This window comes from Crinia signifera, chromosome 2 (genome assembly GCF_055691185.1).
Source record: "Crinia signifera chromosome 2, ASM5569118v1, whole genome shotgun sequence".
Taxonomy (NCBI): domain Eukaryota; kingdom Metazoa; phylum Chordata; class Amphibia; order Anura; family Myobatrachidae; genus Crinia; species Crinia signifera.
In genome coordinates this window covers 161,334,325-161,349,742 of record NC_139218.1, presented here as the reverse complement: position 1 = coordinate 161,349,742, position 15,418 = coordinate 161,334,325, and positions in this window count along the sequence as shown.

Here is a 15,418-nt window from a genome sequence, read left to right as displayed (position 1 = left end):
AGGATGATTTTAGCTAAAATGTGCTCCAAACACTCAAACCGGCTTGTATCTTGCAATGGAAAATATGGGAAACATGACTTAGACAGCAAATGATACACTGTATGCCATGTTTCCAAATTTTTATGCACAGTGGTTACAGCATGAAGCGAATGCATGTGAATATACAAAGGTGCATTGCATTAAACAAGTCCAATGAGCGTGAAAAAAATGGCCGGCCTGCCTGCTTTCATCCATCATTTGTTCTAAATTTATAATTAATCAATGAGCTGAGGTGGAGTCTTAGCCAGTGGTACCATCAGGGGTGTGTAATGCACTTTAGGGTAGACAGCCAATCAGCTGCCAGATTCAATCTGTCAATCAAACACAGCAGCCAATCAGAGAGCTGGCCATTGATCAGCAGGCCCTTTATGACATCACAGACAGACCCACGGAACTCTCTGTGCTTGTCTGCTGGCTGGCTGTCAGTTGGGTGGGTGGGCGGCAGAGGGGGAGGATGTACGTCTCGTTTCTCCGGAAAATTGCGGTTTTTCGGAGTTTCCGGAAAAAGTCGCGGTCCGACGCGCAAAAGTGGGGTATCGTAGAAATCGCCTTTTAAAGACGCACCTTTCTGGCCCCACAAAAATGGGCATTTCAAATTAGAAACAAGTCAAATGAACAAAATAGTGTGAATAAGTAAGTATTTCAGGGGTGAGTTAGCAGGTTATTGGGGTAGTAAGTCCTGATTTTTTTGGAGGTTGCATTGACCACTACGCCATTCAAAATAGGCAGGCTTTGGCATAAGCAGTTAGGCCCCGTAGGATGATTTTAGCTAAAATGTGCCCCAAACACTCAAACCGGCTTGTATCTTGCAATGGAAAATATGGGAAACATGACTTAGACAGCAAATGATACACTGTATGCCATGTTTCCAAATTTTTATGCACAGTGGTTACAGCATGAAGCGAATGCATGTGAATATACAAAGGTGCATTGCATTAAACAAGTCCAATGAGCGTGAAAAAAATGGCCGGCCTGCCTGCTTTCATCCATCATTTGTTCTAAATTTATAATTAATCAATGAGCTGAGGTGGAGTCTTAGCCAGTGGTACCATCAGGGGTGTGTAATGCACTTTAGGGTAGACAGCCAATCAGCTGCCAGATTCAATCTGTCAATCAAACACAGCAGCCAATCAGAGAGCTGGCAATTGATCAGCAGGCCCTTTATGACATCACAGACAGACCCACGGAACTCTCTGTGCTTGTCTGCTGGCTGGCTGTCAGTTGGGTGGGTGGGCGGCAGAGGGGGAGGATGTACGTCTCGTTTCTCCTGAAAATTGCGGTTTTTCGGAGTTTCCGGAAAAAGTCGCGGTCCGACGCGCAAAAGTGGGGTATCGTAGAAATCGCCTTTTAAAGACGCACCTTTCTGGCCCCACAAAAATGGGCATTTCAAATTAGAAACAAGTCAAATGAACAAAATAGTGTGAATAAGTAAGTATTTCAGGGGTGAGTTAGCAGGTTATTGGGGTAGTAAGTCCTGATTTTTTTGGAGGTTGCAGTGACCACTACGCCATTCAAAATAGGCAGGCTTTAGCATAAGCAGTTAGGCCCCGTTGGGTGATTTTAGCTAAAATGTGCCCCAAACACTCAAACCGGCTTGTATCTTGCAATGTAAAATATGGGAAACATGACTTAGACAGCAAATGATACACTGTATGCCATGTTTCCAAATTTTTATGCACAGTGGTTACAGCATGAAGTGAATGCATGTGAATATACACAGGTGCATTGCATTAAACAAGTCCAATGAGCGTGAAAAAAATGGCCGGCCTGCCTGCTTTCATCCATCATTTGTTCTAAATTTATAATTAATCAATGAGCTGAGGTGGAGTCTTAGCCAGTGGTACCATCAGGGGTGTGTAATGCACTTTAGGGTAGACAGCCAATCAGCTGCCAGATTCAATCTGTCAATCAAACACAGCAGCCAATCAGAGAGCTGGCCATTGATCAGCAGGCCCTTTATGACATCACAGACAGACCCACGGAACTCTCTGTGCTTGTCTGCTGGCTGGCTGTCAGTTGGGTGGGTGGGCGGCAGAGGGGGAGGATGTACGTCTCGTTTCTCCTGAAAATTGCGTTTTTTTCTGCGTTTCCGGAAAAAGTCGCGGTCCGACGCGCAAAAGTGGGGTATCGTAGAAATCGCCTTTTAAAGACGCACCTTTCTGGCCCCACAAAAATGGGCATTTCAAATTAGAAACAAGTCAAATGAACAAAATAGTGTGAATAAGTAAGTATTTCAGGGGTGAGTTAGCAGGTTATTGGGGTAGTAAGTCCTGATTTTTTTGGAGGTTGCAGTGACCACTACGCCATTCAAAATAGGCAGGCTTTGGCATAAGCAGTTAGGCCCCGTAGGATGATTTTAGCTAAAATGTGCCCCAAACACTCAAACCGGCTTGTATCTTGCAATGGAAAATATGGGAAACATGACTTAGACAGCAAATGATACACTGTATGCCATGTTTCCAAATTTTTATGCACAGTGGTTACAGCATGAAGCGAATGCATGTGAATATACAAAGGTGCATTGCATTAAACAAGTCCAATGAGCGTGAAAAAAATGGCCGGCCTGCCTGCTTTCATCCATCATTTGTTCTAAATTTATAATTAATCAATGAGCTGAGGTGGAGTCTTAGCCAGTGGTACCATCAGGGGTGTGTAATGCACTTTAGGGTAGACAGCCAATCAGCTGCCAGATTCAATCTGTCAATCAAACACAGCAGCCAATCAGAGAGCTGGCCATTGATCAGCAGGCCCTTTATGACATCACAGACAGACCCACGGAACTCTCTGTGCTTGTCTGCTGGCTGGCTGTCAGTTGGGTGGGTGGGCGGCAGAGGGGGAGGATGTACGTCTCGTTTCTCCGGAAAATTGCGTTTTTTCGGCGTTTCCGGAAAAAGTCGCGGTCCGACGCGCAAAAGTGGGGTATCGTAGAAATCGCCTTTTAAAGACGCACCTTTCTGGCCCCACAAAAATGGGCATTTCAAATTAGAAACAAGTCAAATGAACAAAATAGTGTGAATAAGTAAGTATTTCAGGGGTGAGTTAGCAGGTTATTGGGGTAGTAAGTCCTGATTTTTTTGGAGGTTGCAGTGACCACTACGCCATTCAAAATAGGCAGGCTTTAGCATAAGCATTTAGGCCCCGTAGGATGATTTTAGCTAAAATGTGCCCCAAACACTCAAACCGGCTTGTATCTTGCAATGGAAAATATGGGAAACATGACTTAGACAGCAAATGATACACTGTATGCCATGTTTCCAAATTTTTATGCACAGTGGTTACAGCATGAAGCGAATGCATGTGAATATACAAAGGTGCATTGCATTAAACAAGTCCAATGAGCGTGAAAAAAATGGCCGGCCTGCCTGCTTTCATCCATCATTTGTTCTAAATTTATAATTAATCAATGAGCTGAGGTGGAGTCTTAGCCAGTGGTACCATCAGGGGTGTGTAATGCACTTTAGGGTAGACAGCCAATCAGCTGCCAGATTCAATCTGTCAATCAAACACAGCAGCCAATCAGAGAGCTGGCCATTGATCAGCAGGCCCTTTATGACATCACAGACAGACCCACGGAACTCTCTGTGCTTGTCTGCTGGCTGGCTGTCAGTTGGGTGGGTGGGCGGCAGAGGGGGGGAGGATGTACGTCTCGTTTCTCCTGAAAATTGCGGTTTTTCAGCGTTTCCGGAAAAAGTCACGGTCCGACGCGCAAAAGTGGGGTATCGTAGAAATCGCCTTTTAAAGACGCACCTTTCTGGCCCCACAAAAATGGGCATTTCAAATTAGAAACAAGTCAAATGAACAAAATAGTGTGAATAAGTAAGTATTTCAGGGGTGAGTTAGCAGGTTATTGGGGTAGTAAGTCCTGATTTTTTTGGAGGTTGCAGTGACCACTACGCCATTCAAAATAGGCAGGCTTTAGCATAAGCATTTAGGCCCCGTAGGATGATTTTAGCTAAAATGTGCCCCAAACACTCAAACCGGCTTGTATCTTGCAATGGAAAATATGGGAAACATGACTTAGACAGCAAATGATACACTGTATGCCATGTTTCCAAATTTTTATGCACAGTGGTTACAGCATGAAGTGAATGCATGTGAATATACACAGGTGCATTGCATTAAACAAGTCCAATGAGCGTGAAAAAAATGTCCGGCCTGCCTGCTTTCATCCATCATTTGTTCTAAATTTATAATTAATCAATGAGCTGAGGTGGAGTCTTAGCCAGTGGTACCATCAGGGGTGTGTAATGCACTTTAGGGTAGACAGCCAATCAGCTGCCAGATTCAATCTGTCAATCAAACACAGCAGCCAATCAGAGAGCTGGCCATTGATCAGCAGGCCCTTTATGACATCACAGACAGACCCACGGAACTCTCTGTGCTTGTCTGCTGGCTGGCTGTCAGTTGGGTGGGTGGGCGGCAGAGGGGGTGGATGTACGTCTCGTTTCTCCTGAAAATTGCGTTTTTTCGGCGTTTCCGGAAAAAGTCGCGGTCCGACGCGCAAAAGTGGGGTATCGTAGAAATTGCCTTTTAAAGACGCACCTTTCTGGCCCCACAAAAATGGGCATTTCAAATTAGAAACAAGTCAAATGAACAAAATAGTGTGAATAAGTAAGTATTTCAGGGGTGAGTTAGCAGGTTATTGGGGTAGTAAGTCCTGATTTTTTTGGAGGTTGCAGTGACCACTACGCCATTCAAAATAGGCAGGCTTTGGCATAAGCAGTTAGGCCCCGTAGGATGATTTTAGCTAAAATGTGCCCCAAACACTCAAACCGGCTTGTATCTTGCAATGGAAAATATGGGAAACATGACTTAGACAGCAAATGATACACTGTATGCCATGTTTCCAAATTTTTATGCACAGTGGTTACAGCATGAAGTGAATGCATGTGAATATACACAGGTGCATTGCATTAAACAAGTCCAATGAGCGTGAAAAAAATGGCCGGCCTGCCTGCTTTCATCCATCATTTGTTCTAAATTTATAATTAATCAATGAGCTGAGGTGGAGTCTTAGCCAGTGGTACCATCAGGGGTGTGTAATGCACTTTAGGGTAGACAGCCAATCAGCTGCCAGATTCAATCTGTCAATCAAACACAGCAGCCAATCAGAGAGCTGGCCATTGATCAGCAGGCCCTTTATGACATCACAGACAGACCCACGGAACTCTCTGTGCTTGTCTGCTGGCTGGCTGTCAGTTGGGTGGGTGGGCGGCAGAGGGGGAGGATGTACGTCTCGTTTCTCCTGAAAATTGCGGTTTTTCAGCGTTTCCGGAAAAAGTCGCGGTCCGACGCGCAAAAGTGGGGTATCGTAGAAATCGCCTTTTAAAGACGCACCTTTCTGGCCCCACAAAAATGGGCATTTCAAATTAGAAACAAGTCAAATGAACAAAATAGTGTGAATAAGTAAGTATTTCAGGGGTGAGTTAGCAGGTTATTGGGGTAGTAAGTCCTGATTTTTTTGGAGGTTGCAGTGACCACTACGCCATTCAAAATAGGCAGGCTTTAGCATAAGCAGTTAGGCCCCGTAGGATGATTTTAGCTAAAATGTGCCCCAAACACTCAAACCGGCTTGTATCTTGCAATGGAAAATATGGGAAACATGACTTAGACAGCAAATGATACACTGTATGCCATGTTTCCAAATTTTTATGCACAGTGGTTACAGCATGAAGTGAATGCATGTGAATATACACAGGTGCATTGCATTAAACAAGTCCAATGAGCGTGAAAAAAATGGCCGGCCTGCCTGCTTTCATCCATCATTTGTTCTAAATTTATAATTAATCAATGAGCTGAGGTGGAGTCTTAGCCAGTGGTACCATCAGGGGTGTGTAATGCACTTTAGGGTAGACAGCCAATCAGCTGCCAGATTCAATCTGTCAATCAAACACAGCAGCCAATCAGAGAGCTGGCCATTGATCAGCAGGCCCTTTATGACATCACAGACAGACCCACGGAACTCTCTGTGCTTGTCTGCTGGCTGGCTGTCAGTTGGGTGGGTGGGCGGCAGAGGGGGAGGATGTACGTCTCGTTTCTCCTGAAAATTGCGTTTTTTCTGCGTTTCCGGAAAAAGTCGCGGTCCGACGCGCAAAAGTGGGGTATCGTAGAAATCGCCTTTTAAAGACGCACCTTTCTGGCCCCACAAAAATGGGCATTTCAAATTAGAAACAAGTCAAATGAACAAAATAGTGTGAATAAGTAAGTATTTCAGGGGTGAGTTAGCAGGTTATTGGGGTAGTAAGTCCTGATTTTTTTGGAGGTTGCAGTGACCACTACGCCATTCAAAATAGGCAGGCTTTGGCATAAGCAGTTAGGCCCCGTAGGATGATTTTAGCTAAAATGTGCCCCAAACACTCAAACCGGCTTGTATCTTGCAATGGAAAATATGGGAAACATGACTTAGACAGCAAATGATACACTGTATGCCATGTTTCCAAATTTTTATGCACAGTGGTTACAGCATGAAGTGAATGCATGTGAATATACACAGGTGCATTGCATTAAACAAGTCCAATGAGCGTGAAAAAAATGGCCGGCCTGCCTGCTTTCATCCATCATTTGTTCTAAATTTATAATTAATCAATGAGCTGAGGTGGAGTCTTAGCCAGTGGTACCATCAGGGGTGTGTAATGCACTTTAGGGTAGACAGCCAATCAGCTGCCAGATTCAATCTGTCAATCAAACACAGCAGCCAATCAGAGAGCTGGCCATTGATCAGCAGGCCCTTTATGACATCACAGACAGACCCACGGAACTCTCTGTGCTTGTCTGCTGGCTGGCTGTCAGTTGGGTGGGTGGGCGGCAGAGGGGGTGGATGTACGTCTCGTTTCTACTGAAAATTGCGGTTTTTCGGCGTTTCCGGAAAAAGTCGCGGTCCGACGCGCAAAAGTGGGGTATCGTAGAAATCGCCTTTTAAAGACGCACCTTTCTGGCCCCACAAAAATGGGCATTTCAAATTAGAAACAAGTCAAATGAACAAAATAGTGTGAATAAGTAAGTATTTCAGGGGTGAGTTAGCAGGTTATTGGGGTAGTAAGTCCTGATTTTTTTGGAGGTTGCAGTGACCACTACGCCATTCAAAATAGGCAGGCTTTGGCATAAGCAGTTAGGCCCCGTAGGATGATTTTAGCTAAAATGTGCCCCAAACACTCAAACCGGCTTGTATCTTGCAATGGAAAATATGGGAAACATGACTTAGACAGCAAATGATACACTGTATGCCATGTTTCCAAATTTTTATGCACAGTGGTTACAGCATGAAGCGAATGCATGTGAATATACAAAGGTGCATTGCATTAAACAAGTCCAATGAGCGTGAAAAAAATGGCCGGCCTGCCTGCTTTCATCCATCATTTGTTCTAAATTTATAATTAATCAATGAGCTGAGGTGGAGTCTTAGCCAGTGGTACCATCAGGGGTGTGTAATGCACTTTAGGGTAGACAGCCAATCAGCTGCCAGATTCAATCTGTCAATCAAACACAGCAGCCAATCAGAGAGCTGGCCATTGATCAGCAGGCCCTTTATGACATCACAGACAGACCCACGGAACTCTCTGTGCTTGTCTGCTGGCTGGCTGTCAGTTGGGTGGGTGGGCGGCAGAGGGGGAGGATGTACGTCTCGTTTCTCCTGAAAATTGCGGTTTTTCAGCGTTTCCGGAATAAGTCGCGGTCCGACGCGCAAAAGTGGGGTATCGTAGAAATCGCCTTTTAAAGACGCACCTTTCTGGCCCCACAAAAATGGGCATTTCAAATTAGAAACAAGTCAAATGAACAAAATAGTGTGAATAAGTAAGTATTTCAGGGGTGAGTTAGCAGGTTATTGGGGTAGTAAGTCCTGATTTTTTTGGAGGTTGCAGTGACCACTACGCCATTCAAAATAGGCAGGCTTTAGCATAAGCAGTTAGGCCCCGTAGGATGATTTTAGCTAAAATGTGCCCCAAACACTCAAACCGGCTTGTATCTTGCAATGGAAAATATGGGAAACATGACTTAGACAGCAAATGATACACTGTATGCCATGTTTCCAAATTTTTATGCACAGTGGTTACAGCATGAAGTGAATGCATGTGAATATACGCAGGTGCATTGCATTAAACAAGTCCAATGAGCGTGAAAAAAATGGCCGGCCTGCCTGCTTTCATCCATCATTTGTTCTAAATTTATAATTAATCAATGAGCTGATGTGGAGTCTTAGCCAGTGGTACCATCAGGGGTGTGTAATGCACTTTAGGGTAGACAGCCAATCAGCTGCCAGATTCAATCTGTCAATCAAACACAGCAGCCAATCAGAGAGCTGGCCATTGATCAGCAGGCCCTTTATGACATCACAGACAGACCCACGGAACTCTCTGTGCTTGTCTGCTGGCTGGCTGTCAGTTGGGTGGGTGGGCGGCAGAGGGGGAGGATGTACGTCTCGTTTCTCCTGAAAATTGCGTTTTTTCTGCGTTTCCGGAAAAAGTCGCGGTCCGACGCGCAAAAGTGGGGTATCGTAGAAATCGCCTTTTAAAGACGCACCTTTCTGGCCCCACAAAAATGGGCATTTCAAATTAGAAACAAGTCAAATGAACAAAATAGTGTGAATAAGTAAGTATTTCAGGGGTGAGTTAGCAGGTTATTGGGGTAGTAAGTCCTGATTTTTTTGGAGGTTGCAGTGACCACTACGCCATTCAAAATAGGCAGGCTTTGGCATAAGCAGTTAGGCCCCGTAGGATGATTTTAGCTAAAATGTGCCCCAAACACTCAAACCGGCTTGTATCTTGCAATGGAAAATATGGGAAACATGACTTAGACAGCAAATGATACACTGTATGCCATGTTTCCAAATTTTTATGCACAGTGGTTACAGCATGAAGTGAATGCATGTGAATATACACAGGTGCATTGCATTAAACAAGTCCAATGAGCGTGAAAAAAATGGCCGGCCTGCCTGCTTTCATCCATCATTTGTTCTAAATTTATAATTAATCAATGAGCTGAGGTGGAGTCTTAGCCAGTGGTACCATCAGGGGTGTGTAATGCACTTTAGGGTAGACAGCCAATCAGCTGCCAGATTCAATCTGTCAATCAAACACAGCAGCCAATCAGAGAGCTGGCCATTGATCAGCAGGCCCTTTATGACATCACAGACAGACCCACGGAACTCTCTGTGCTTGTCTGCTGGCTGGCTGTCAGTTGGGTGGGTGGGCGGCAGAGGGGGAGGATGTACGTCTCGTTTCTCCTGAAAATTGCGGTTTTTCAGCGTTTCCGGAATAAGTCGCGGTCCGACGCGCAAAAGTGGGGTATCGTAGAAATCGCCTTTTAAAGACGCACCTTTCTGGCCCCACAAAAATGGGCATTTCAAATTAGAAACAAGTCAAATGAACAAAATAGTGTGAATAAGTAAGTATTTCAGGGGTGAGTTAGCAGGTTATTGGGGTAGTAAGTCCTGATTTTTTTGGAGGTTGCAGTGACCACTACGCCATTCAAAATAGGCAGGCTTTAGCATAAGCAGTTAGGCCCCGTAGGATGATTTTAGCTAAAATGTGCCCCAAACACTCAAACCGGCTTGTATCTTGCAATGGAAAATATGGGAAACATGACTTAGACAGCAAATGATACACTGTATGCCATGTTTCCAAATTTTTATGCACAGTGGTTACAGCATGAAGTGAATGCATGTGAATATACGCAGGTGCATTGCATTAAACAAGTCCAATGAGCGTGAAAAAAATGGCCGGCCTGCCTGCTTTCATCCATCATTTGTTCTAAATTTATAATTAATCAATGAGCTGAGGTGGAGTCTTAGCCAGTGGTACCATCAGGGGTGTGTAATGCACTTTAGGGTAGACAGCCAATCAGCTGCCAGATTCAATCTGTCAATCAAACACAGCAGCCAATCAGAGAGCTGGCCATTGATCAGCAGGCCCTTTATGACATCACAGACAGACCCACGGAACTCTCTGTGCTTGTCTGCTGGCTGGCTGTCAGTTGGGTGGGTGGGCGGCAGAGGGGGAGGATGTACGTCTCGTTTCTCCTGAAAATTGCGTTTTTTCTGCGTTTCCGGAAAAAGTCGCGGTCCGACGCGCAAAAGTGGGGTATCGTAGAAATCGCCTTTTAAAGACGCACCTTTCTGGCCCCACAAAAATGGGCATTTCAAATTAGAAACAAGTCAAATGAACAAAATAGTGTGAATAAGTAAGTATTTCAGGGGTGAGTTAGCAGGTTATTGGGGTAGTAAGTCCTGATTTTTTTGGAGGTTGCAGTGACCACTACGCCATTCAAAATAGGCAGGCTTTGGCATAAGCAGTTAGGCCCCGTAGGATGATTTTAGCTAAAATGTGCCCCAAACACTCAAACCGGCTTGTATCTTGCAATGGAAAATATGGGAAACATGACTTAGACAGCAAATGATACACTGTATGCCATGTTTCCAAATTTTTATGCACAGTGGTTACAGCATGAAGTGAATGCATGTGAATATACACAGGTGCATTGCATTAAACAAGTCCAATGAGCGTGAAAAAAATGGCCGGCCTGCCTGCTTTCATCCATCATTTGTTCTAAATTTATAATTAATCAATGAGCTGAGGTGGAGTCTTAGCCAGTGGTACCATCAGGGGTGTGTAATGCACTTTAGGGTAGACAGCCAATCAGCTGCCAGATTCAATCTGTCAATCAAACACAGCAGCCAATCAGAGAGCTGGCCATTGATCAGCAGGCCCTTTATGACATCACAGACAGACCCACGGAACTCTCTGTGCTTGTCTGCTGGCTGGCTGTCAGTTGGGTGGGTGGGCGGCAGAGGGGGTGGATGTACGTCTCGTTTCTCCTGAAAATTGCGGTTTTTCGGCGTTTCCGGAAAAAGTCGCGGTCCGACGCGCAAAATTGGGGTATTGTAGAAATCGCCTTTTAAAGACGCACCTTTCTGGCCCCACAAAAATGGGCATTTCAAATTAGAAACAAGTCAAATGAACAAAATAGTGTGAATAAGTAAGTATTTCAGGGGTGAGTTAGCAGGTTATTGGGGTAGTAAGTCCTGATTTTTTTGGAGGTTGCAGTGACCACTACGCCATTCAAAATAGGCAGGCTTTGGCATAAGCAGTTAGGCCCCGTAGGATGATTTTAGCTAAAATGTGCCCCAAACACTCAAACCGGCTTGTATCTTGCAATGGAAAATATGGGAAACATGACTTAGACAGCAAATGATACACTGTATGCCATGTTTCCAAATTTTTATGCACAGTGGTTACAGCATGAAGTGAATGCATGTGAATATACACAGGTGCATTGCATTAAACAAGTCCAATGAGCGTGAAAAAAATGGCCGGCCTGCCTGCTTTCATCCATCATTTGTTCTAAATTTATAATTAATCAATGAGCTGAGGTGGAGTCTTAGCCAGTGGTACCATCAGGGGTGTGTAATGCACTTTAGGGTAGACAGCCAATCAGCTGCCAGATTCAATCTGTCAATCAAACACAGCAGCCAATCAGAGAGCTGGCCATTGATCAGCAGGCCCTTTATGACATCACAGACAGACCCACGGAACTCTCTGTGCTTGTCTGCTGGCTGGCTGTCAGTTGGGTGGGTGGGCGGCAGAGGGGGAGGATGTACGTCTCGTTTCTCCTGAAAATTGCGGTTTTTCTGCGTTTCCGGAAAAAGTCGCGGTCCGACGCGCAAAAGTGGGGTATCGTAGAAATCGCCTTTTAAAGACGCACCTTTCTGGCCCCACAAAAATGGGCATTTCAAATTAGAAACAAGTCAAATGAACAAAATAGTGTGAATAAGTAAGTATTTCAGGGGTGAGTTAGCAGGTTATTGGGGTAGTAAGTCCTGATTTTTTTGGAGGTTGCAGTGACCACTACGCCATTCAAAATAGGCAGGCTTTGGCATAAGCAGTTAGGCCCCGTAGGATGATTTTAGCTAAAATGTGCCCCAAACACTCAAACCGGCTTGTATCTTGCAATGGAAAATATGGGAAACATGACTTAGACAGCAAATGATACACTGTATGCCATGTTTCCAAATTTTTATGCACAGTGGTTACAGCATGAAGCGAATGCATGTGAATATACAAAGGTGCATTGCATTAAACAAGTCCAATGAGCGTGAAAAAAATGGCCGGCCTGCCTGCTTTCATCCATCATTTGTTCTAAATTTATAATTAATCAATGAGCTGAGGTGGAGTCTTAGCCAGTGGTACCATCAGGGGTGTGTAATGCACTTTAGGGTAGACAGCCAATCAGCTGCCAGATTCAATCTGTCAATCAAACACAGCAGCCAATCAGAGAGCTGGCCATTGATCAGCAGGCCCTTTATGACATCACAGACAGACCCACGGAACTCTCTGTGCTTGTCTGCTGGCTGGCTGTCAGTTGGGTGGGTGGGCGGCAGAGGGGGAGGATGTACATCTCGTTTCTCCTGAAAATTGCGGTTTTTCAGCGTTTCCGGAAAAAGTCGCGGTCCGACGCGCAAAAGTGGGGTATCGTAGAAATCGCCTTTTAAAGACGCACCTTTCTGGCCCCACAAAAATGGGCATTTCAAATTAGAAACAAGTCAAATGAACAAAATAGTGTGAATAAGTAAGTATTTCAGGGGTGAGTTAGCAGGTTATTGGGGTAGTAAGTCCTGATTTTTTTGGAGGTTGCAGTGACCACTACGCCATTCAAAATAGGCAGGCTTTAGCATAAGCAGTTAGGCCCCGTAGGATGATTTTAGCTAAAATGTGCCCCAAACACTCAAACCGGCTTGTATCTTGCAATGGAAAATATGGGAAACATGACTTAGACAGCAAATGATACACTGTATGCCATGTTTCCAAATTTTTATGCACAGTGGTTACAGCATGAAGTGAATGCATGTGAATATACGCAGGTGCATTGCATTAAACAAGTCCAATGAGCGTGAAAAAAATGGCCGGCCTGCCTGCTTTCATCCATCATTTGTTCTAAATTTATAATTAATCAATGAGCTGAGGTGGAGTCTTAGCCAGTGGTACCATCAGGGGTGTGTAATGCACTTTAGGGTAGACAGCCAATCAGCTGCCAGATTCAATCTGTCAATCAAACACAGCAGCCAATCAGAGAGCTGGCCATTGATCAGCAGGCCCTTTATGACATCACAGACAGACCCACGGAACTCTCTGTGCTTGTCTGCTGGCTGGCTGTCAGTTGGGTGGGTGGGCGGCAGAGGGGGAGGATGTACGTCTCGTTTCTCCTGAAAATTGCGTTTTTTCTGCGTTTCCGGAAAAAGTCGCGGTCCGACGCGCAAAAGTGGGGTATCGTAGAAATCGCCTTTTAAAGACGCACCTTTCTGGCCCCACAAAAATGGGCATTTCAAATTAGAAACAAGTCAAATGAACAAAATAGTGTGAATAAGTAAGTATTTCAGGGGTGAGTTAGCAGGTTATTGGGGTAGTAAGTCCTGATTTTTTTGGAGGTTGCAGTGACCACTACGCCATTCAAAATAGGCAGGCTTTGGCATAAGCAGTTAGGCCCCGTAGGATGATTTTAGCTAAAATGTGCCCCAAACACTCAAACCGGCTTGTATCTTGCAATGGAAAATATGGGAAACATGACTTAGACAGCAAATGATACACTGTATGCCATGTTTCCAAATTTTTATGCACAGTGGTTACAGCATGAAGTGAATGCATGTGAATATACACAGGTGCATTGCATTAAACAAGTCCAATGAGCGTGAAAAAAATGGCCGGCCTGCCTGCTTTCATCCATCATTTGTTCTAAATTTATAATTAATCAATGAGCTGAGGTGGAGTCTTAGCCAGTGGTACCATCAGGGGTGTGTAATGCACTTTAGGGTAGACAGCCAATCAGCTGCCAGATTCAATCTGTCAATCAAACACAGCAGCCAATCAGAGAGCTGGCCATTGATCAGCAGGCCCTTTATGACATCACAGACAGACCCACGGAACTCTCTGTGCTTGTCTGCTGGCTGGCTGTCAGTTGGGTGGGTGGGCGGCAGAGGGGGAGGATGTACGTCTCGTTTCTCCTGAAAATTGCGTTTTTTCTGCGTTTCCGGAAAAAGTCGCGGTCCGACGCGCAAAAGTGGGGTATCGTAGAAATCGCCTTTTAAAGACGCACCTTTCTGGCCCCACAAAAATGGGCATTTCAAATTAGAAACAAGTCAAATGAACAAAATAGTGTGAATAAGTAAGTATTTCAGGGGTGAGTTAGCAGGTTATTGGGGTAGTAAGTCCTGATTTTTTTGGAGGTTGCAGTGACCACTACGCCATTCAAAATAGGCAGGCTTTGGCATAAGCAGTTAGGCCCCATAGGATGATTTTAGCTAAAATGTGCCCCAAACACTCAAACCGGCTTGTATCTTGCAATGGAAAATATGGGAAACATGACTTAGACAGCAAATGATACACTGTATGCCATGTTTCCAAATTTTTATGCACAGTGGTTACAGCATGAAGCGAATGCATGTGAATATACAAAGGTGCATTGCATTAAACAAGTCCAATGAGCGTGAAAAAAATGACCGGCCTGCCTGCTTTCATCCATCATTTGTTCTAAATTTATAATTAATCAATGAACTGAGGTGGAGTCTTAGCCAGTGGTACCATCAGGGGTGTGTAATGCACTTTAGGGTAGACAGCCAATCAGCTGCCAGATTCAATCTGTCAATCAAACACAGCAGCCAATCAGAGAGCTGGCCATTGATCAGCAGGCCCTTTATGACATCACAGACAGACCCACGGAACTCTCTGTGCTTGTCTGCTGGCTGGCTGTCAGTTGGGTGGGTGGGCGGCAGAGGGGGAGGATATACGTCTCATTTCTCCTGAAAATTGCGGTTTTTCAGCGTTTCCGGAAAAAGTCGCGGTCCGACGCGCAAAAGTGGGGTATCGTAGAAATCGCCTTTTAAAGACGCACCTTTCTGGCCCCACAAAAATGGGCATTTCAAATTAGAAACAAGTCAAATGAACAAAATAGTGTGAATAAGTAAGTATTTCAGGGGTGAGTTAGCAGGTTATTGGGGTAGTAAGTCCTGATTTTTTTGGAGGTTGCAGTGACCACTACGCCATTCAAAATAGGCAGGCTTTAGCATAAGCAGTTAGGCCCCGTAGGATGATTTTAGCTAAAATGTGCCCCAAACACTCAAACCGGCTTGTATCTTGCAATGGAAAATATGGGAAACATGACTTAGACAGCAAATGATACACTGTATGCCATGTTTCCAAATTTTTATGCACAGTGGTTACAGCATGAAGTGAATGCATGTGAATATACACAGGTGCATTGCATTAAACAAGTCCAATGAGCGTGAAAAAAATGGCCGGCCTGCCTGCTTTCATCCATCATTTGTTCTAAATTTATAATTAATCAATGAGCTGAGGTGGAGTCTTAGCCAGTGGTACCATCAGGGGTGTGTAAT